At 35.1% G+C, this 24,461-nt stretch overlaps 1 protein-coding gene across 9 annotated transcripts in view; it reads left to right on the top strand.

The window, feature by feature from the left end:
* The window catches only part of LOC105220190 (polypyrimidine tract-binding protein 1), a 325,184-nt gene that overhangs the window by 6,811 nt on the left and 293,912 nt on the right, over positions 1-24,461 (top strand). The window contains exon 1 of one of the 9 annotated variants that reach the window (XM_011196637.3): positions 8,738-9,271. The exons of the other annotated variants lie outside the window; for them this stretch is intronic. The gene's annotated coding sequence lies outside the window, so the exon portion shown is untranslated. Of the gene's footprint in view, positions 1-8,737; positions 9,272-24,461 lie in introns of those variants that run through there. 9 annotated transcript variants of the gene reach the window in all.

The following is a 24,461-nucleotide window of genomic DNA, read 5'->3' as shown; positions in this document are numbered from 1 at the left end:
CGATAATTTCACCGCGCTTTGCCAACGCTGCTCCTTCGTCAGATGTCAGCACATTTTCCTTTACGCAAACATTTGTCGTCGCTTTCATGCTGTATAAACAAAATTAACATTAAGAAATAAAAAAAATATAATAAAATATGGAGTAAATAAAAAAGAAAACTACTAAACTTCTGCTGAAGTCATTGTTGGGCCATAAGCACTTCGAGAGCTCCAAACAGTCGGTCATAAAGCAAACAAGACGACTTTCTTTGGGTCCGTCGAGCGCTCAATTGGTACGCTTCACGGCTGCTTTGCGCTGAAGCGTGTCTTCATATGGTGGTCACCCCTTTTTTCGAAATAGTCGGGAGAAAAAGACGAGTACGCGCTTGTTTCATCAGGCTGCCAGTCACGAGTTTGGTTGTTTGAATGTGCTTTTTCGTGTTACGCAGTTTTATTACTTTTTTTCTTACTTGCTTCAGTTCACTTTTTTTGTTTTTATTTTTTTGGAAATAACCTATGTACCCCCTTCGTATGTGTGTTAAATATACTCGTAATTTTTGAAGTTTTTTTTCGTTTTTTTTTGCTGCTCGTACTTACGATTTTCATTGGAACCCTTAACGTGTTCCATAAATTGTCTTCAATTCGTAGTTGAATGGCCGACTTCGAATTTTGTACAAAACTGACCTTGAATTCATCGGTTGAATGTTGTTTGTGTGACAGCATTTTGAGTGTATTGTTTTTTGTTTTCGATTTTGTTGTTGTTTTTGTTATTGTTACGCTGACTTGATTTTTACTTGAGTGTGTTACGAGCGTTATTTTTTTTGCTGTGTTGTTGTTTTACGTTCGACTTATTGCTTGATGCGTTGTCTGGAGGCTTTTGTTTCGACCCGTTATCGACAGCGCATCAGCTTGTAAATTGGGTTTGTGGGTGACCGGGAGGGTATACGGTGCGGTTTTACGAATTGTAAGCTGTTGTCTATTTGTTTTATAGAAATTAAAATCTGAAAAAAAAAAATGTTTTTTTTTTTTATTCTTTTTCGGATTTGATTTTTTGGAGATTTTTTTATTGTTTTTATTTAAAATTTTGTTTCACTTACTTTTACATCCATTCCAGTTGTGTTTTTGTAATTCGTCTCCGTTATTTGGTGCGCATTTAAAAGTAGCTTTGTAATCCCGTCTCCAATATAATATCACCTCCAGATTCCCCGCAGATTCATGCTAATATATGCAAGTATTCACTTTTCGCGCTCTAATTTGAATTTCGAATTTCACGTTCGAATCTCCTTGAAGTATCTTGGAAAAATGCTGATCGCGTACGCTGCTAACCGTAAACCAATTGCTTTATTTGATTTGTTTTGTTTTGAATTTGCGTCACTTCGCCCATTAAATATTTTTCCTTACCACTGCCAAGAGCCAAGAGTGCTTTAGTGCTTGTCTTCCTGTGTAAACACGCCCAAACCGCAACGTTAAAAATAAATTACCAAGTCAGCACATATAAAATGTTAATTTAAACTGACATACAGCACATTTTGCTATTAAAAACAAAGTAAAGTATGCGCGCATGCGCAAACCTTCGTCGTCATACTCAACCAATGCGCACATGGAAAAATACATATTTCAAAACGGAAATGACTTTTATGCCTGTCTGCAAAGCGAACTGTGCAAAAAACAAAGACATATGACTTTTAATGAAGTCAGAGGCTTGAAGAAAAAAAATTGAAATAAAAAAGTTATAAAAATAATCTTAAAAAATTAAAAAAAAATATAAAAAAAATGTTTAAAAAAGATATTGAAAAAAATTATATATTTTTATAAAAAATCAAAAAACTAAAAAAAATATTAATTTCAAAAATAATGAAATAAGACTGGCACATGCTTCTTTGCTTCGGTTGCGCTTGAATTTGGGTGTGGCATTCGCCGGCGCGTTGTTAATGGCATTGGTAATGACTTGGCAGTTGCAAGCTTCAAGGCTCCATTTCAGACTACTTTGTATTTTCATGCATTATGCCCCAACTATGAACAACAGCAATGCCCTGGCTCGTTGAAATGCTTATTACAAGTTGGGTAGTAAAGCATTTTTTTCACTTGAAGATATGAATGTTTTATTTTTGTACTGCACACAAAACGATCGCTACGCTGTTTAACTTTTCACTTGTGCCTAGTAGATATCTACATACATATATATTTACGTATACGTAGATTATTACGTATCATACGTATGTACTCGCGCTCACCAACCGCCACAAAAGCGCTAAATTATGCGTTAATTAGCAGCTGCGTGCAAAATCTGTCGCTAGGCTGAGCAATGAATTGTGTTTTTGCCTCCACCAAAAGCCAGCAGCAACAGTGCTACTATGAGTATACTAGTACTTATACAGTATATTTGATTAATGACTTTCAAGCAGTGCGCTTGTGTATGTATGTACATATGTACGCAGTTATTTAAAATTATGCCTATGTGCTTATAAGTCATTCACACATACACACTCATACATATATACCTCTAAAATTGTATTTAATAGGCCGCATGCGTAAGCATTTCTGCCGAAGTTTTCCTGCCTTTTTCTTTTTGTAGTACTTCGCAACCACTAATTTCCGTACATTTTTTTGCTTTTAATTTGCTTCGCAAATATAATTAACATTAACCTGTTAATGTTAGGTCTTTTTATTGATAAACTTGAATGCGTTTGAAAAATGTAAAATTAATGGTGGTGGCGAAAAAAGATTGCCTACAATATTATGCGATTAATATACACGAGGCTGAGGAGTTTACGCGGCGTGGCTCTCTGACAATCATTCATTTTAGTGGAGAGTACTTTGGAGTTCATATAACTTACTGACTTCCTTGTTATAAATGCGGATACCAACCGTTTGACCTACTCACAGTAGTAGCTGTTTGCCTAGCGATTATATCTTGAGCTCATCAAGTAGTAAATGGACTCGCAGTTATCAACCAGAGATTTTCTAGTATTTTATGATACTGTCTGTAATATTCTTAAATTTGTTATACCTTTTTATCAACTGAATCTGCCAAAGTTTCCAAAGTTATCTAATTTATCGTTATTTATTTGATATTATAAACTTTTTTAAACAATTCGATGAATTATTTTAACATTTTTAACCAAGTTTGAACTTCTCAGAATTGGTACATAAATCTTATCTAGATTACTATTTTGGAAAATATATCAAATTGCAGATTTAAGCGAATAGTTATGAAGTTATTGAAAATGTTGTTAGGGTTTCTACTAGGGCTCTTAAAATTATTCGAATACGCCCAAAAACCGATTATTCGAATATCCGGTTTTTTATCGTTCGTATGAATATTAAATTATGAAATTGAAATGCTCGCATAAGTGCATAATAGCAATATTCCGAAGGAGAATGAAGAACTATTTTTTCCAAAAATCGAAAATTCCCGTTATTTTTTGAACACACCCCGTAAAGAGAGTTTTTGTTTTATAAATTAATATCTAACTAGATCCAAGTATAAGAACTAATCACAACAATTTAATGAGTTATACTGATTCACCATCGGATTGAGGCTTCGCGATACTCAATATTGTTGACGATTGTGTATATCTGAAGTGAGCGACTAAGGACTACAAAGTGAAATGAGATGAGTACCATAGACAACGAAAAAACACAAATAAGAGAGAATTATAATATTAAATAACCATTGGCAAAACCTAACAATCCCTATGAATTAAGAAGAAAAGAATGGGTCTAATAAACAAGTTTTTGGATGTAATTAGACTTTTCAAACTATTTAATGATGTGTCAGAGCTTTTGTTAAGAATTTGGAATATAGTAAATTTATTTTAACAGCCGGTTTAACAAATATCCGAAAACATTCCAAAAATTTTGTCTAAATTATTATTTTTTTTTTAATATATTTACCATATAATGTTATTTTTTTACTTTTATAATATAAATTTAATATTTATAATAATAAATATTATTATTTTAAATATTTAGTGTATTTTACGCATTTTTATTTTATATTTATTATTTTTATTACCTCGTTATTACAATATTTTTTTATCCACTCTCTTATTTCACTCCCTTCCACCATAATTAATGCATATCCAAATGTGATTTGTGCGAAAGAAATCTCTTTCCGTTTCAACTCGCAATTAAACCGTTATATCACACTCTGCAAGCAGTCGTTCGGTAAACCTTAATTACAGTGCAATGCCATAATATTATTATAGCTCACTGTGCCAAATGTGCCGTTACCGCATATTGTCTAAACAAAAACATTTTACAACATCCTTTTTGCATTAGACAAATCGTGTGTAGCGCCGGTGTCTTTCGCCGCCCACAATAGGGGCTATGCAATTGTTGGTGTGTTTCTTGTAGTCTTCGTTGTTGTGGTTACTGTTGCTGTTGCAAAGAGTTCATTCATAAATATTTATATGAATTTGACATAATCGATCATTGGCAGTAAATTTTCACCAAAATTATGCGGTGAAAAGTTGCGGCGGCTCCATAACTCATCATCGCTAACGATGCGCACAACCAACACGCATATACAGTTGTGGATTTTGACGTGAATTTGTAGCGGTTGGAATAAATGTTATACGTGGGTAGACATTGAAGATTGTGGATTAAAGGTGGTGGAAACAAATAATTTTTATAAAATTTCAAAAATAATGTTTTTTTATTTATTTTTTTTATTATTAAATTTTTTCAAAACAAAAATATTTTAGGAATAATTTAATATTTTTTTAATTTAGACTGCTTTATTAATAAATTTGAACTTTTGACTTCTTAAATTCAATTTCGCATCTAAGAAACTTCTTGGGTTTTTAAATAATTGTTTTTTAATTCGAAATATTTTTTCTCAAACTTAATTTATTTTTTTCAAAATTAAAACAAATATTTTTGAAAAAAGTTAAACTTCATTTTTTTTTAATTTCAACTGTTTTTTTTTTATAAATTTAAATTTTTAATTCCTAAAGTTCAATTCCAAATCCAAGAAACTTCTTGAGTAGCCCTCGTAACCAAGTAGGCAGCTTCCTGCTAGCTGCTTGTTGACTCTTCGGTTTCGGTTTTTGGCATGTAATTAGCCGAGGTGATGAAAAATTATGCTTCCACTGCATTTGCCACGGCGCTCCACTGCTTTGAGTGGCTTCTTCTCACATGCACACACACTCGCTGATAGAGTGCGCGCGCTGATTCCTGCCAAGTCAGCGAATAAATGATTTTGAAAATAAACAATTTGTACAGTAATTTATTTAAAATTTACTCCACCGCTACGCCGTGTGTGCCTGAGTGTGTGCGCCACTCATTAATGTGAATAATTTAGAATTGTGTCAGGGCGCGCTTCACCGCCTTTATTCGTTAATTTCACTCCATTCCCATTCAGTTTGTGTGACACATAAACGAACGATTTTCATTGGGCGCTGAGCGTTTTGTGCAGTGATTTCCAGCCTGTGCCTCTGCGTCGGCAGGGGAGTGGGCGGTGAGCGGTCGAGCGTTTCAATATAACGGCGCTGATTATAACCGTTGATTGGTGTTGATTGCTCCGTTAGCGACCACAGCTGTTTTGTCAACAAGGTGTCACCAAAGTGTCATAAAATAGTGCGAGACACGGACGGACGGACACACATATCTATATAAATACACATGAATGCTCTATGTGTGTGTAATTGTAACACTACAAAGCGTTTATTATTAATTCAGTCGCGCGTTGTGCTTTATTTACCGTTAAGTATGATTGTCAAATGTGGGTTTTGAGCTTTTAATTACAAATTACAACATTTAAGCGCGATTTTGCTCAAACAAAAAAGCGTTCACCAGTAATGATTGGTGGCATTATAATTTCCACCAACCAACAAGCTGCGCTTCAATAAAATATGAGCCGTGAAAGAGTGAAACAAATGAATTGACATAAACAAAGTGAAAAAAGCTGTCAACTACAAAAAACTAAAAAAAAAATCAAAAGCGATATATCTAAATACCGTTTATTCTCCATTTGTTTGTTTGTTCGCGTCCATTGTGTGTATGTGTGTTGGCTCAATTGCAACGTGATTAATGCGTCAACACTTTATTGTTCCATTAACCTGCTAAATTATTCATTAATTTGCCATGCACAGTTACTGTTGTAGCTACAAAAAAAAAAAAAAAAAAAAAAATTGTTCGAATTATAATTTTGTACTTTTATTGTTACATATTAATCATTAATTTGTCAACTCCACTGTGTCCAATTGTACAACTTAATTTTTTTTCTATATTAATTGTAAATACTTTGCCAAAGACTCTTAATTAATAAAAGCTACGCATTTTCGAGCAAATCGGATTACTTATGGTTTAACAAAAATATTGTAAAAATTTTATATATTTTTAATATAAAAAACAAGCAAGTCAATAGTGTTGAAAGAGCTTATTTTTAGAATTTTATTAATATAATACAATAATTATACTTTTTTTACAAGTGTTTGATTAAGTTAGCTCTTAGTGCACCTCTACATTAACAATGAGAAGTCAAGAAAAATGTAGTAAAAACTAGAAAAATCTTAAATATAATGTTTTTAACCGATATTGTGTATACTCAAAGTAATTGAGTTTGAAATATTCAAAGTTGGATTGTCTATGGGTTCTGTTTCGAAACTAGATTTCAACTAAACTTTCTTCTGTTTCTCAGGAATTAACTTCACGTTCATAATATCAAATGTATGTGTTTGAAAGGCTTCACTTTTAGATTCTCTTAACCCGAAATTTTTGAAGAATCATCTTTATTGATGTATCTATCAGTTGAACTAGCCTCATCCCCAAAATATTTTTTTTTTCATATTTTAAAAGAATTCGAAAAGTCGAAAAACAAGTAGTTCTGACCATTACGACTTTCTTTTAGACTAATAATATTTTTTTTTGTCATATTGCTTGGTTAGGTACCAAATTTTTGAGACACCCCACATCAACAGCAGTTAATTTCTTAGAATTTTTATTATGTTTATATATTCCTGATTTCTTGTTAATAAATAAATTACAAATAAAAAAATCCACTTTAAAAATTACTTGAAATGCATGTCTCTGCACTAGAATTCCCTCTTAAGAGGCAGTCAAGATATCGCTGTCGACTTTGTAAGGCCCAGCTATGACTTTAAGATCGATATCTTTACTTTTGAATATTCGTTTTCGTTTTCTTACTTAAAAGTGTATATTTTGGAATATTCGACCGACAAAATATTCATAAGAATTTTAGCTCGTGGAAAGGCTATTATTATCAGATCAGTAGGATTTTTTTGCATACGTTTACGATAAAAGTAGGGCATTTTTGAAGTATAAACCAGCATAAGTAGCTATAAATAAAATGAAAAAAAATTATAAATTTCTAAATATCAATTTTAACTCACATTCTTCACACTAAACTGCTGATATCTTTCTCTTTCAGCTTCAATTCTTTTGAGATTCATAAAATTATCTTAATAACTTTAATATAATTCATATTCGTATGTCACTCAAATTGCAAATACTTTTCTTAAACATTTTTGTAGTTTAGTGTTTAAAGTTTGTTATTACATACACTTTTAATTGTATGTATGTACGTATTTTCTTCTTCATTAACTTTATTGTATGTATATAAACATGTAACAGAAATAATTTTCTTACTCTTTATGCGCCTGTTGTTGTGTGAATACTCTTGTACTCATTCTAATTTAACGTTTTGTCTTTATATTGTATACTCTAGTCAAAAAACAAACAAAAAATCAAAACTAATAAAATAAAAATGTTTCCTATCAATTCATGGCTGCTCCTCATCACCACCACATAGCCTTCACCTTCTACATTTCAACATTTTCAAATTTTCCACATAGAACAAACGCGCGCTGTTAGATTTGTGTTGACCAAAAATAAAATATTAAAAGCACTCGTAAATACACAAAACAAAAAAAGAAGAAATTTAAACATTTCGAAATCTCCTTAAATGCAACTAAAATATTTTATTGCCTGTCTCCTCTTCACTCTCTGACACGTTCGTGCGTCCGTTGTGATATAGTGTGATTAAAAATATGCATTTTGTGGCTCCACGGCAGCATTGCCATAAACCAATCACCCACCCACCATCAGCATTTGCCCTCCACACACAGTTCATTTTTGTATGCATCTTCTACTCATGCTTTCCCGTTATACGTGCTGGCTACTTGTGTGTCACACATTATTTTATTTTCGTTTTTGTGTTTCTTTTAATAAATTTTCTTTTCTTAAAAGCTCTCAAATAGCTTCTTTAAAGTCCCTTTCATCTCTCTTTCTAACTTTCTCCTTTACTCAGCTCTTCTAATATTTGCCATCTCTTACTCTAATCTTCATTGCGCTTTGTTTCGGGTTAGCCCTTTTCCTGCACTTTGTAAGACTGTGCTCTTCTTTCTACACATTTAATCAACCAACCAACAACAAAAACACCAAAAGCTTAACCCCTCACTAATTCGTTTCGTAGCTTGCCACTTGGCAGCTAATTAACCAAATAAACAAGTATTAAAATCTTCACAGATTCTGCCAATTGCATTGACATGGGAAATATTTTTTCTTTTTTCGATTTTTCCAGGCCTGACATTCGCATTCGCAACAACAGCGCATACAGGTTTTTTATAAAAATCGCGCAGAAGTTAATTATCTTTGCAGTTTAGTGAAAAAGAATTCTTGAAAACATCAAAATTATTTGCGTACTTTTGCACAGAAATTAAAAAAAAAGATTAATAAAAATTTAAAAAATTTGAAAAAAAAATATTAAAAAATATTTAAAAAAATATCCTTCAAAAATATAAAATCACAAACGTTTAAATTTGATGCCGCCAAGCGTCAGTTTATTTAATTTCGGTGACGCTTAATTTCATTTTCAATTGTGCACAAATAATATACGTTTATTGTTGTGGTTGTTTTTTCTTAATTTTGTTCCGTTTTATGTTTTATTTATAAAGTGGCAACCGTGTGTATTTCCACAAAGCAGAGAAAATTCTGAAAGATGCAATTAAAAAAATAATTTATGTCCCAAATTCGAAGTGTTGAGGTGCAAAATATTTTTTACTTTTCAAAATTTGAATTCAAAAAGAAATAATTCAAAAGAATTGCAAGAATTTTAATTTTAAATTCGCCTTCGTTTTTTGTTGTTTTGTGCAACGTTTTTTGATCGTCGTCGGCTGGCGGAAAAAAAGTGAATAATAAGTGTTGTACTTCCACCAACTTAGATACTTACATATACTATATACTTATAGAAGAAAAGTAGAAAAATTAGGCAACTCAAACAGCTGTGAACGGAGGACAACACATGTGCTGTTCTTTATAATTGCGGGTAAGTAATACTACTTAAAACTAAAAACAGCTGGTGTACAATATACTAAGACAATTCGATATAAACAAACAATTTTTATAATCATGTTTATGAAATTTTTATTCAATCTTTCCTCCAAATTGTATGATCTCACTAGCTTTTAATGTGGTTTCGAATTCATCGTCATAAAATCGTTTTTTAATATCAAGAGATCGCAAAAGATCTTTCTACAATTTTGAAAAAGTTAAAAAAAATGCCAAAAAATTAATGAAATGGTATTAAAAAGGGCGGTTTTGGTTTTGAGCTTTCATTTTTTATGAAGCAAAGCTTTTTCGAGCTTTCACTTTCTGAAAAACAAAACTTTCACTTTCTGTAAAGCAAAGCCTTTTCGAGCTTTCGTATTCTATAAACTTTCTATTAAGCAGAGCTTTCACGTTCTATAAATCCGTGCTTTTTTACACATATGTATGTCCTTTTGAAAAATAATTTTGGACACTTTGTGTTTAAATGTATAACAGATCACGGAATATAATTTCTAAAATAGAGCTTTCACTAAGCTTTCGATAGCTTTATTGGAATCAGAACTCAATTTTTAGAACATATCAAGCAGTATAAGCCGAGCAGAGATTTCGACATCTGAAACATTTTATCTGTCTACACTTTTTTCTCTTCAGTTGGTAATTCATCTTGAGCTCTATTGGCTTCTAAAGGCGATACGACTTCTTGTGTGGATGAACGTCTTCTCTTATTCGCATTTTTATGGTTTAGAGTTTAAAAGCTTTTCAATATTGAAATGCATTAAGGATTCTTATATTCGATCGTTATAATTAAAATAATTTTTTGAAAGCTCTCTGAAAAGCGTTTATAAAATCTATAGTTCTCGAACAAATTAGTTCCATGGTTCGCAATTTTTTATAATACCTTTCTAACTCAAAAGTATTGCATCGAAGAACACACAATCAAAGAGGCATTTTGATTTATTTCCATTATGACATGTTCACAAAAGCGAATTTATAGCAAATTTCGATGTGCGCTTCAGTACCATTAATAGCTGCTTGGAGATGCTCGATACCCTGTAAACATAATTCTTAATATCGCCGTTTTTAATTTCATCTAGATAATAACAAAAAAAGTTTCGCTTTTGTTAAGTATTTACGCGAAGGCATTATTTAATAACAGTAATTTTGAGTTCACCACTTTTTCTGGCTGAGTTAAGGGGGCACCGGAGACGTGCCGCTTGCAACGCGTCACATTCCTCGCATTTTGGCAATTTCAAGCAAACAATAACAACACCCGCACCCAGCGCACGAACACTGTCCAACAGCCAGCTGTCATCGCAGAGCATCGTTCCTGTTTGTGTGTCACTGAAGGACATCCGTGCGTGCCGCAATGTGTGCATTCATCTCTACCGGCTACATTGTCATCGGTGGCATCGAAATGCCTTCTAAATTAAATTTGTTCATGCGTAAGGCAGTTTTCGTTTTTTTTTCTTTGTGCACTTTCTTCTATTGTTCACTTTTGCTTGTCGGGGAATTCCTTTAGCAACAGTTTGATTTTACCGACGCACATTCGTGTTGATCCTTTCGGGGGCGTTTGCGTGAGGCGGGTGGTTGGCAAGACAGTCGAATCATAATTCGCTGGCGTAACAAATAAGTGGCACCCACAATTGGCTGTTTTTGCCGAGCGATTTAGTCGGTTTTGTTTCTCCGCGCAAAAACTTGTTCCCTAGGGGTGTTCCTAAAATCAGAATTTTCAATAAAGGATCATACATTGATTTAGGAAAAAAATTCTTTCAAATATTACCCGACAAATTGCTCGCCTGAGATTCCACAACAAAGCTATCTTTATTGTTCTCGATTCACTAAAAGCACTGTCAAACTAACCGTTCAATAAAACCAAAATTTTCACAAATACGTACCACCCTAGTAAAAATTATATATATAGAGTTAACCTGGTTTATCCCGCATAATTTGCCTGCCACTTCGCCTGTATTTGCCTGATTTTTTTGCGCGTCATTTGCCACTTGCCTTATGTAAGCCAACTATAGTTCATAAAAGTCGTTGTTTTTGCCGCATGAAAATATTTGCTATCTTTAGCGTGTAGTTTCGAGCGACAGCTGTTGTGGTTTTATTGCCAAGACAACAGCTGTGGATTTTTTGGATTTCGCAACTCTTTTTTTATACTGAATTAAATTCACATATCTGCATACATACATACATATGCTCGAGAGTGTAGTGTGTCAGTTTTTATCCAAAGCTTGCATTCTCATTAAATTTCACTTTTTTTATGCAGATGTTGCGGTATTGGCTGTGCAACAAGTTGAGGTTTAAGGTGAATTCACCTTGGGAAAACACAATTACGATATTTAGGAATTTATTTACAGTAAACTTTAATCATTTTTGCATCGTATTCATAAGTTCCTGCCGTAATTTACAACGGTTTAGCATTTTTAAAGAAATCCAATTTCTTCTTTAAGTCAATGATTTGTGTGGGAATGCATTGGGTTTATTTTAGGCATATTTACACTATTTAATACCACTCAGATCATGGAGACCTCAAAGCTTTCATATAATATCGGGTGTAGTAGGTTTACTATTGAACTACCGAACTTAGTTGGATTTCTAATGACTGAATCTGTAGGATCTGTTTATCGTCAAAAGAAAGTAAGATGACAAAGATATTGTAGAGAGCAGAAGAGAGAGGCTTTTTACAGACATAGCACTCATCCATCTACCTCAAGTAACCTGAGTTCATATTATTGTGGGCTAATGTTGGCAGTGAACAGACCTAACAACTTCTACTTTTAGGAAAGAGAGAACTAAAAGTATCTCAGGAGTCATCATGGGGCACTTATCTCTAAGAGATTACTTGCTGAAACTTAGTAGAAACGGCAGAATTCAGTGCATGCCCGGAGGATGATGAGATCAACCTTTATTCGGTTACGAAGGGACACCTTCTACGTTTTCCAATACTCCAACCAAAAGGAAATTGGGTGGCTGGAAGAAAAAAATGAGAAATTTCGTCAAATCGATTGAGTTATTTAGTTGATGTTTATTAGGGTCCCTTTGGAGATGGCCGAGGTGCGGACGCTTGTGGTCAGGCTCTCTTCGCCTCTCTTTTCAACCAATCAAAACCGATAGGAGTTCCCAAATAATATAAATAGTTCGTTATTGTCATGAAAAGGCTTCTAAAAAGCAAGTTATTGGCTTGCCCGCTTCCTCTATTATCTCTGTTTACAATCCAGAGTTCAGTCGACCGTCCGCTGAGTGATTCTCTGGCGAAAGTCGTCCAAAGTGTTTGAAAACACAAGCAACGGAAGGTAAGGTTTTCACCAGATTTTTTTGGTATTCACATCGAATTATAATACTTTCATCAACTACCTCGAACATGATAAAACAATCAATAAATAATATTTCTGCGATTTTTTTTAATGGGTTGTACGTTGAGATCAAAGTTAGGCCAATGACTTTCCAGCCGTTCTACGAGATGTTTATTTCATTTCATTGATTTTAATTAATCTCTAGTTAAATACAAGATAAAAAAAAAAAAACAATTATAGACAAAAAGCTTTAAATATATTTACATTATTTTATTTTTTTTCGCAATATTATTTAATAATGCTACCCAACTCACTTTTCAAACAAATACGAACGCGCTAATGATCACAAAAAGTTCACGAATTGCACTCGTAAGATTTATTCAATGTAACACAAATAAATTACAAATTATAATAAAATATTCTACAAAAATGCTCTACAAAAAAAAACATTCTCAAATACCGTTATAATGGCAGCTGTGTTATGTGCGCGGTACTCATAGTTATTGGAACGCTTTTATCGGTGTTAATTACATACTTATGAAATGCTGTTTCCACTTTGCAATGCATAGCACATCTTAGCGTGATATCGCGTACTATTCGATTGAACATAAACCCATAATTGCAAACGATATTTTAAAACAGTTTTCAAGTGTTTTCAACAACACTTCAGTGGTGATTGAATTGGTGCTTACCTCCTCTCCCCATCGGCAATCACAACTTTGAAATTTGTTGTTTTTTTGTTGATGGAAACCATATTTTTAAGGGGATTAAAGTGTTAAGTGGCAGTTGCAGTTGCTGTTGTTGTCAATTTGTTTTTCTTCATTCCGTTCGCGGACACCTTGTTCCCCCGACATGAAGAGCGCGCGACCCCAACGGCGCGTTATCAGTAAGTGCGGGTAAATATATGTATGGAAATGTTCGTGCCCAAAGCGTTCACCGTTGTTGTCGGTTGACACCTTTACTCGTCTGCCGTCACTTCTTCTTCTTCTCTGTTTGTTGTTGTTTGTGCCTGTTTCGCCGGCTGGTTAATTTTCGCGCGCTCTCGCCCATATCTATACGCTGCTTGGTTGGTTGCAGCTGGTCGCGCTGTGCCTCCTCGTGGCTTTTTGATGAAAATTTATTTCAATTGACTTTAATCGAAATAAACTGTCTGCGTTCGCATTCCATGTCCGCCGACCGTAGGCTCTGCTGTGCATGTCGATAATGCCCCCCGTTGTTGTTGTTGTTGCTACTGCTGTTTGGCACCTCCTTAGCCACCGGCAGCTGCAGGCCTTCCAAACGATTTGTTGTTTGTTTTTGTATTCTGCTTTTTCCATAAAGTTCAGACAGTCTGCTTTGTTTGTTGTTTTTGCATTTGTACTTTGCATTTTTATTGCCTTTCGTGCATGTGCGCTCGTTGCTATTGCCGGTGGTGTTGTTTTTGTTGCTTTAGTTGTCGCAATTTGTGACAATTGCCGGCGTTGTTGGCATTAAAATCAAAATAATTTTCAAAATTGCTTCTAGCATGTGTGGTTGTAGTTGTTGTCGCTGACGTTGTACGCCAATTCACCAATTTCACTTAGTTACTTACACCAGTTGAACTCCCCGAGATGTGACGGTCAATCAGCGCTCGCCGGTTGACCGACCGTGACTTGTTGGGCACTGCGCACTGGTTTAAACTGGAACGAAATTTTGTGTAGTCTTCTCTCTGCTGTGAGGAGATCCTTCTTCACAAGCTGTTTGTCTTAAAACAAATTCAAAAAGAAATATTTAAAATATATATTGACATCAGTTAATTTCATCTGGGTACGTGGTCATATAGGCATAGAATGAAATGAAAAGGTAGATGAGTTATCCCTCTCAGGAGCAGCTGGGAACACTGCCTGAAGCAATGGCTAGAGGAACATCTCACGTCTTGAAATATTTGCAATACGGGTCGTAACACAAAACTGCTATGGGGAAATGTTGACAGTGGACTGGCCAAAATTTTGAGTAAAAGAGAACTAGCGATATCACAGGGGTCATCACGGAGGACTTACCTGTAAGGTGACTCATGCAGAGACTTGGTATAATAGAATCGGCAGAATGTAGGGCATGTGGTGAGGTTGATGAGACGCTAAAATGTTATCATTGCGAATGTCCAGCATTCAGTCGGTTAAAAAGGGACACTTTCTACGGATTCTCATACTCCAACCTAAGGTAAATTGGGCAGCTGGGATGGAAAAAAACGTCTAATCGACCGAGTTGTATAGGTGACGTTTATCAGAGTATCTCTGGGGGGGCTAATGCTGGCCTAAGTGCTATATCTTGAAAATATTTCGAAATCGTTCATCGGAAGCAATTAAATTTTCATAACTTTTGACCTATTTTTGGACTTGCCCTTTAAATTTATATTCGAGAAAAATGTATTGGCCTATTCCTCAAGGAAGTTAATTTATAATACGGGGAACATATTTATCAAATAAGTACAACATTTTTTCAAACATCATTTTTAAACATTTTTTTAATTTTCTCTTAGTAGTCTTAGTCAGTATTCGTAAATTAGATATTTTTATAATTCCAAAAATTTTTTTTTTAATTTTTTAATTTTAATTTTTAAGAATTAAATATGTTTATGAACAATCAATAATATTTGTTTTCTTGGCACTGTCTTTTACTAAGTTCCAACAGTTTTATTTTTTTTTATATTTCCCTAATTTATTTTCTCGACTTTTAATTTTTTAGTTTCAATTTAATTTTTTTATTTTTATTATTTATTTATTTTTATTGATTTTTTATTAATTTCAATTTAATTTTTTTAATATTTATTTTTAATTAAATTAAATTATTTTCTTTCAATTTTAATTTTTAAGAATTCAATATTAATATAAACAATCAATAATATTTTTTTCTTGGCACTATTTTACTTAGTTCCAACAGCTCTATTTTTTATATTTCCCCAATTTATTTTCTCAAATTTTAATTTTTTTACTAATTTTATTTTTATTTTTTTATTATTTTTTTCATCAATTTTTAATTTTCAATTTAATTTTTGTAATTTTTCTTTTTATTTTTTTTATTTTTATTTTTTTTTTTTATTATTTTCTTTACAATTTTCATATATGTTCTTTTTCGTTTCTGCTGATAATACACACTCGTATTAAATTTAAATCGATCTTCTAAATCAGCTATTAGCACCTATTTAACAACGGCAACCACTTAGTGGTCCCGCTCAAACGAATTCCACAGTGACGCAATAAGCCGTAAAAGTATAAAGCGAATCTATTTTTAAATTATTTTTTTCATTTCGTCTCTTCTTTGTATCCAAGCGTTTATAGTTATTTGTTTAGTTTGTCGGGCACTGTGTCGCTATCAATTAATATCACATAGCTGTCCAACATCAGCAGACTAGCAGGCCAGCTATATGAGTGTGTTTGTATATGGAGTGTGAGCGCCTAAAGATGTGGGAATGAGGCAAATAAAAAAGTCATAAAATTTGGACAAAAATTCGAGAATTATATGTGCTGCATTACCTACGTGTGTGGGAGCAATGTAAACTCAAAATGCATGCGGGTGTCGGTCATGCAGCTGGTGGCCAGACAAATAAATAGCGCGACGAGCAATAATTGAATTCTGGGGGTAACACATTTTGGGGAGGGCAAGCGCATGAATTTTTGGGAAATAAAATATTTTGAAAATATCATAACGCTAAAAAATTTAATACAAAAAAAAACAACAACAAAAATACAAATAAAAAAATATATATTTTTTTCAAATTACAATAATTTTTTTTTTCAAAAACAACCACAAATACTAAAAACCAACAAAAATATTTTTTATAAAAACAACACAAATATTAGAAAATTAACAACAAAAATTGAAATGTTGTGTATTTTCCGATTATTATCATGCGCACACAACAACAAAAACACCCACCTCTTATTGCAACACTGCGTTATTTCCCCGAATTTGCAACACAGTGCCATTCTCTGGGTGTCCAGTAGCGTCTGGCCAATGTGAAAATGTATCGCCGATTTGCGTCGATGATAAGCGTGTCTGTGCGCTGCCAACAATATGTGTTCACCGTTTAACGGTATTGCCAACTCATTGGGCGCAACAAATGGCAACAGGCCGCGCGCAGCCACAATCCGACAAATGTAACAAATTAATTGAAATGCAACAACAACAAATATAAGATAATTTTTTTTTTATTTATTTACAACCGAAATGCAATCACATTTGACGACAATAAAACGCAAAGTCGATTATTTTGCATGCGACAGTGAAATAATTGCCGGCAATTTACATATGGCAGCGAGCAGCGTGCTCAATATGGTCTGTCTGACTTTGCAGTTGAACACACACACAGACACATACTAATATTTATTTATATAGCGTATACATTACTGGACTTTTACTACAAAATGTCGACACCCACGCACAGCTGATAGCTGTTAGAGAGCAGGAGGCGTGTGGTGAGGCAGCGTTCGGTAATCTGTGTCATTAGCTGGCAATCATAATGGACGCGCGCGATTTTCGCAAGTAACGGGCTCATATATGTACATACACTTAATTTTTTTATTACAATTTTTTATTACAAGAACATATGTTTTCATATTTATTATGGCGCAGCGCGAACCTCTACAGTGTTGCATAGAAGTATACATGCTGCTCAGAAAATACAAAAATAAATTTTGACGAAGTTTAGTGGGGTCTTCGATTCGCCATACTTTAGAGAGTAACGAAACCAATTACGAAGTTGTTAATTCAAATTAATATAGAGAAATGAACTAGCATCCGGTAATCTATTTCACTTTGAAGTAATGGTTTCTGGGTCACATGGTAGGTATCTTTCCAAAATAGTCGGATCTATATGGGATTCAGTTATATATCATACTAAGAACTGCCAATAGAACAGTCACATTAGTTCTAGAATTTTTTTTTGATATTTCAACAACAATATAAATTCGAGTTGCCAATGATGGTATATAGCTTTAGTCCTCTGGTGGCTTTGTTTAGGGAATTTGATTTTTTTTTTAATGATGAGCTTCGAGAATTCCTGCTGGTTTTGTCTCTGTACTAGGGTGTCTGAACTGAATTGTACCTCAGTTGCCAGGGGAAGCTTCAAAAGAAATTGTGGATGACATTTTAACAGTTCCAACTTTTCTAATCAACTAGGAATGAGTCAAAGAAGGGACTTCAGGATCTTCTGGTCAGAAAGAGAGCTTTAGAAGCGTCCGTCGTGAGTATTTTTTTCCTTTTTTGCGAGTTAAGAGTTGTTAGGACATCCAATTTGACCGACATTGGCCAAGTATTCATGAGAACTAATTCCCTATAGTTAATACATATTTTTCATTTTTGAAATACTAAGTTTGAAGACAATACCAATGACTGTATGTATTATATAGATTATATGACATCACGATATACTAAAAAATTAAAGAAGTTGTTCCAAAAGTATTGGTTTATAGCAGCTTCCATTTTCGGGCTCGTTCGCCTCTAAGCGAACACCACATTGGACCTAGTTCTGTCTGGTTCGAGTCAGTAATGTGTATTATTTTTATTTATGCACATCTCAATTGCTCTTCATAAAGGCGACTCATTTACGAATTCACCACAAAATTTTTCCACTTCCTCCGTGGCATTAATTTCTTAAATTCGCTGACTTGACTGGTTCAGCGCAGCAATACAATGGAGTGGCCTTCAAAAACCGAGAAAGTCACTTTGCCAGAGCGAACAGCAGCGAGTAGCGAGTGAATGTAAATAATGAAGCGTGATTTAAGAAATCAAAGCCAAGTAAGGCTGTAGCGACAGACAAATAAACAAATAAGCGCACTGACACTGTCAGCCAGAGGAAATATCAAATTATAATGTACCGCCACAAACCAAAAAAAAAAGCAACAAAAAAAAAAACAGGAAAATAGAAGAAATAAATAAATTTTGAGTCGCCGCGTTGAAGAATAATTTTCTTTCATTGCAAGCAACCAAGCTGAACGTCATCCCGGGAATCAACAAAATTAAATTCGCGAAAGGAACACAACAAAAAAAAAAAGACAACAAGAACGCAACAGTTCTGGGACAGCGCAGATACTCCGTCCGTCAAGTCACATCAGACTGACAGGCCCGACTATGTTTTGTGTTTTCTGTGCCATCTACACGCCTCTGTGTTTGCTGTGTTAGGGGTATGAGTGGATGGATGGGTGTGCAGTTTAGTGTATTAAAGCACGCGAGTTTTCGCTACATTTGCCGACTGCGAGGGGACTGAGAAGGTCTTTATGCTACTGCAGTCATTATCAGAGATAAGCGCCTGTCATTCAGTTTTTGTTACGAAAATGTCTCTGTTTGTTTTTGGCACTTTTTATTTGCAAATAAGACACACACATCCCGAGCATATGCTTAAAAGCATCAATTGTGCGTCGCATTGTTGTTGTTGTGTCGTTGCGGGAGCAGCCACCGCGCTCTGCTTTTTTGATAAGCAGATCTCCAATTGTCAATTAGACGTTGCATGACTAAAACGCCTCTAACGACGCTGCGACATCCCATAAGCGCAGAGTGCGTGAAAAGTGATTTACTTTCGCCTTGGCTGTTTCCCAGGCTCGTTAGTAGTATGTAGGGTGTTTGGATGGAGTGAGTATGTATTTACTGTTTCATTGAAAATCGTCTCTGGGAGCTGAAGGGAAGCTTCCCGGTGCTTGGAATTTAATCTAATGTGCGAAATTTATGAATGAGATAATTGAAATCCATAGTTCTGATGGGTTCCAATGTTCATCGTCGGATCTGAAGCAAACCAACTTTGAGATTTCGAAAGGAGGAGAAGAGAGTTCAAGCGAAGTGGAATGCTCATCCCGGATTCAAACTTACTGATGATTGACAAAATTATATCGTAGTCCCAACTGTTTCCAACTTGATTCTTACCCAGGGTCTCACAATAAGTGGACCAATGGATTTCTCCCGACCTTTCTAGGATAGGACACAGATATTTAGAGAAGATCTGGACCAAGAGTAGGGAGCTGGGGCGGATTCAATAAGACAAACTTCGACTTATCTGAATGAAGATTGGCGGATTTATATCGAAGTTAGTTTTCGAAGTCTCGAGAACATTCGAAAATATCAAAATTGTCGATATTTTGTCTTCTTCAAAAACACAACTCTGATCTGGGCAAACTGACAGTTAAAAGTAACTACAACAAAAAGCAACAAAACAACCATAATTGAGGGTTGTCAAAATGATGCCACAACCCTTGCACCTGCAACACATTTAAAACGTATGCATGCAACATGTGGCACTGTTGCATGAATAGCACCACAAAAGTGGTGCACACATTGTTGTTGCTCACAACGCAGCACACTGTACACGTATTTTGTGGCAATATTTTGTTTTTCCCCCCATTTTGATGCATGTGGCATGCAACATATGCAATGCTTGCGTATTGTGAAATTCATATATGTACATAGTTGCCCCCAACTACATTTACATGTGTTTTTTTTTTGTTTTTCTTGGTTGCATGCCGCAATGTTGCTGGCATTGTATGAATGTGTCGCTTTGGCCTTTTCGCTTGCCACATTCTGCCACTGTTTATTCTGTGTGCATTTTTTGGGTGCATATTCCTGCTGTTGTTGTTGCAGTCGATTTTGTTGCCCCGTTTTAGAGACTGTGCCAGCAGTGCGTTGTGTGTTTGTGTGCAAAGTGTAAGTAGTAGCCATTCTGTGGGGCATGCCACAACTTGACGTGCGCATAAACACACGGCACTCCTCTCGCTTTGTTGCTGCCTTTGCTATTCATGGCTGTGTGCTGCATCTGCCTTGTAGTGGCTTGCGGAATTTCGTATGTTTCATCTTTTGTTGGCCCCTTCTTTCTTTCCTTTGTGTGTGTGTTGCATTTTTAAAGGCGCTCGCAGGCATTTCCTTGTTGCATGCGTCATGCTGCATGCCACCGATGTATATATAGTCGTGCGCTCAACATTCGAAGGAATTCGTTAGCTATGCACCCACTTTCTCGGTATTCACTCTCGTTTTTCTTCAAATCGACATTCGCATTTTTGAAAACTGTCTCGCACCAGAGTCAACCTAAGACCTCAAGGGTATGCAATTTTTTTTATTTTATTTAGAATTTAAAACTAAATTTTTGCTATTCAACAAATCGGCGATATTTAACGGTCGATTTGTCCACAATCTTCGGCCGGCAACGAATCAAAAATATTATGACAGATTTCGAACTCGGTGTATGTCGTCTCATAATGCATAGAATAATAAAAGGAACCGCTAACTATCTCAAAAGTGTAGGTACTGTCACTTCTGCTCCATATAGATCTCAGTCAAATATCCAGTTCCTCTCTTTTTTTCGCTCCGACTACCAATCTCGATTAATGTGATTCGAAACGAAACACCAGTGATTGATTGTAACAGATTCCAAGCATTTTGCTGAATCTTAAAGGCCTTTGATCCACAGGGATTTTTATTGGTATCACAATGGACTGCGCCAGGCTGTCTTAAGTGAGATCTTCTGGTTTTGCAGAGATCTGCCAAAAATCCTAACCTAATACCCTTCTGAATGGTATTAAGAGGGGATACCTCGCATCTGAAGAAATGGTAGAATTCGTGGGCAAGGAAAAATAAACGGGATTCCGGAAAACGAGAACTTCACTATCCCTAGGGACCCTTAAGATCTAGTTACCGAACTGTCATCAAGTACCACATGCCATCCCCAAATGATCACTTTCCCTGAATGTGTGGCACAAGTGTCTTACGTTGACAGTCTTTGCTGCAGCACATTCGTGTGGAGCATGGCTCGCAATGCTGCTGCTGCAGTTCTTCGCTCTTTCCTCGTGGCAAACTGTGTCGTTCTTTGACTTTCGCCTGTAGCTCATGTGGCTTTTTAGTGTAATGTTGTTGTGGCAATGCTGCTGAAGCTGTTTTGTTGTATTTTTTCAGTAAATATTTTCGTTGGCGGTGCTTTTGTGTTCATTTGTACTAAGCCTGCTGCGTCTTCGGCTACAAATAGAGTTGCCGAGTGAAATGTTTATTAAGCTAATTAATCCTTCAGTTCAGTTTATTTACTCACGCAGTCTTTTTATCGAATCAATCAAAGTTTATTTCTTGGAATTGTTGATACGCGAAGAGCAACCGTAACATATGACAACGAGATTCCCAATACTTTTTAGATATTTACGTTTAGTAAGTACTACTCGTTTTTGTTCAAACAGTTTCCGCGAGAAGACTAAATGCTCCTTTTTACAACCGACGCGGTACTCGTAAGGGTTCCTATTAGGACTCATGGTCTTAATTAAAGGTCTTAAGTATCACTCAATTTCTTATTCTAGACTAGTTTAGAGAACCAGCCGCGGTATAATCAGCTGAACCTGCTGATGTGACAGAAAACTTGAAGCCAACATCTTAGGTTGTAGTCTTTTCGATTCAAAATGTTGGGGATCCATTAAGGTTCAGGGGGAAAATTAAGATCATTAAATGAGAAAAGTTTCAAAACTTGGTTCTTTAGAAGATATGATTGGAGAACAAGAGATATCAGAATTCAATATGGTAACCAGGGAAAGGTGTAATTATTGTGAGGTGAGCTTAACCTCACTTCTTTCTTGATAAATTTTAATCAGGAAGCTTAAGTTTTATCAAAAAGGATATAGACTCTGTATTGTTTTGGAAGACTAATAATTTCTCATATAAACCTCAACGACCGTTAAATTTGTCATTAATGCTGTCAACTCTATATCTTCACTGGGTGGCAACTCTCAAATAAGTCAAACAATCAACAGTTGTTCAGCAACATATAGAATTTGTTCGACCCAGTGCTCGGTGTCGTGGTTGTTGACAAAATTCATTTGTTTTTATACAATTCAAAGTGCTCATCGCACAGCATTAGGTCGGTAAATACACGAAAAACACACACATGTACACAGACACTTGCATGTGATGCCCGCATAAGTGCAAAGCAAAATTTGTACTTTTATGTGATGCCCGCATAAGTGCAAAGCAAAATTTGTACTTTTATGTGAATCGAATTGTTGTTTTATGCTTTTAAGGCTTTCTAACATGCAGCCACACACACATTCCTACACATATGTCTTTGCATACAGGCATACCTACATGCGGTACATATGGCATGGCGTTTGTTCGTTGCGTTCAAGTGTTTTGTAAATAAACAAAAAGCGGTCAATACGAAGCCAAAAAAGCACAACAAAAGCAATTAGCATTTGAAAAATGAATTCATTTGAAATTAAAGAGTTGAATTATTCACTCTTCATAAACTGTAAACGGTCGGACGCCCGATGGATGTGAGACGGTGTGTTTGCCTCCATATTTGTGTATGGGGTGTTGATGTGGTGGGGAGGGGTGCGGTATGGACGCGACGTGCTGCAAACTCGGTACGTTTGCCATATTGGGCATATTGCCAAAAGAAGAGGCGGCAACAACAACAACAACCACAATACGCAGCCACTTTATGATTGCCTGTAAATGAGTGTGTGCTGGTGTATGTGTTTTTGCGTTCATATTATTGCCGCCTGATGAGCGTTGAATGCTGTCACTTTTTGACTTTAGCTATATCACATTGTTGTTTGTTTGTTTTTTTGTGTGCTTGTACTGGTTGTTGTTGTTATAGTGTTTTGTAAATATTGTAGATGTTCATCAGTCAGTCAGTCAGTCAGTTAGCTCAGTCAGTTAGCCTAACCAGCAGCGATTGTTGTCTTTTGCTATTTTCACAAGTTTTTGACTGCCTCGACGAGACGCGATCTCGCCTCAGCATGCCTGTCTTTCAACGAGCCTACTTCACGAGCTGCGTTATTGTAAGGCTTATTGTTGTGCTGCTTGCCAGCCAGCGGTGTCGCTGACGGTGTCGGTGTCGCTATCGCCGCGAGCTGTCAGAATAATGTCAACGCTTCAGTGGTGCATTTGAGCGTCAAATCATGCATGAATATAGAAATTTAGCAACAACAAGGCGCATCGGCAAGACAAGTGTTGCTTCTGCTGGCGTTGTTTGATGTGTGCAAAGAGCGGAAAATGCTCGCAGACTCTTGGACATGCTTTCTTTCAGTGTGAGTGGCTTTGCGAGTTTGAGAGGTGAAAAGATTGCGATTGTCAAATTTCTAATTGAAGAAAAAAATTTTTTTTCTTAAGACCTAAATACATATATTTCTTAGATGTCTTATAGTTCTGATCCGACTGATAAGATCCTTCACATAAATCTAAAAATATAACATTTCAAGATCTTTTAACTCTAAAAGTGTACTCAATGGCCCCAAGTGGTCTCCACTTAAAATAATTAGTATACTTCCGAGTCCAATCTCAATTGCACATGAGTGTTCCAACACCAATTAGCTCTTCTGTGTATTCTTATCACTTCTTTGTGCTTTGATTTAAAGTAGCGCGTGATAAATTCGTTCGGTAATAAATTAGTATCTAACTGCCACCTCAGGCCAGTTTACGACTTTCAAATGAGTGTGTCTTAACTAGCAACCCCATTATCTACGTCACGTAAAGGCACTAATACTCATTTCAAGTTTTATCTACTTGTAGTTAGGAACAGACTTATGTGAATATGTAGTATATTAGGGTGGGACAAAATTTTTTTGAAAATTTTGTGAAAAAAAAAAACGAAAAAGTTTTTAAACTTAAAAAAATAATTTAAAAAATTTATAAAAAAATTATAAAAATATAAATATTAACAAAAAAAAATTAATGTTTTTCGGTTTATTTATATTTTGGATATTTTTGGAAGTATTCTTGGCATATTCTTGAATAATCTGGCTGGTTCACAAAGTAAAGAAGAAATCTACAATCTTAAAATACAACACTTTATCTATTCAAGTTGCAATAAAAAAAATCTATGAAAAGTTGCAACGATACTTAACCAAAATATGGTGAAAAATGATTTCTTGAGTTAAATAGTTTTTTTTTGTTAAATTTTGAAAGCTTATCTATAGT

Source organism: Zeugodacus cucurbitae, chromosome 2 (assembly GCF_028554725.1).
Source record: "Zeugodacus cucurbitae isolate PBARC_wt_2022May chromosome 2, idZeuCucr1.2, whole genome shotgun sequence".
In the NCBI taxonomy this organism is placed as follows: Eukaryota; Metazoa; Arthropoda; class Insecta; order Diptera; family Tephritidae; genus Zeugodacus; species Zeugodacus cucurbitae.
The sequence above is the reverse complement of the archived record's forward strand: the minus strand, read 5'-3'. Positions and strand labels throughout refer to the sequence as shown.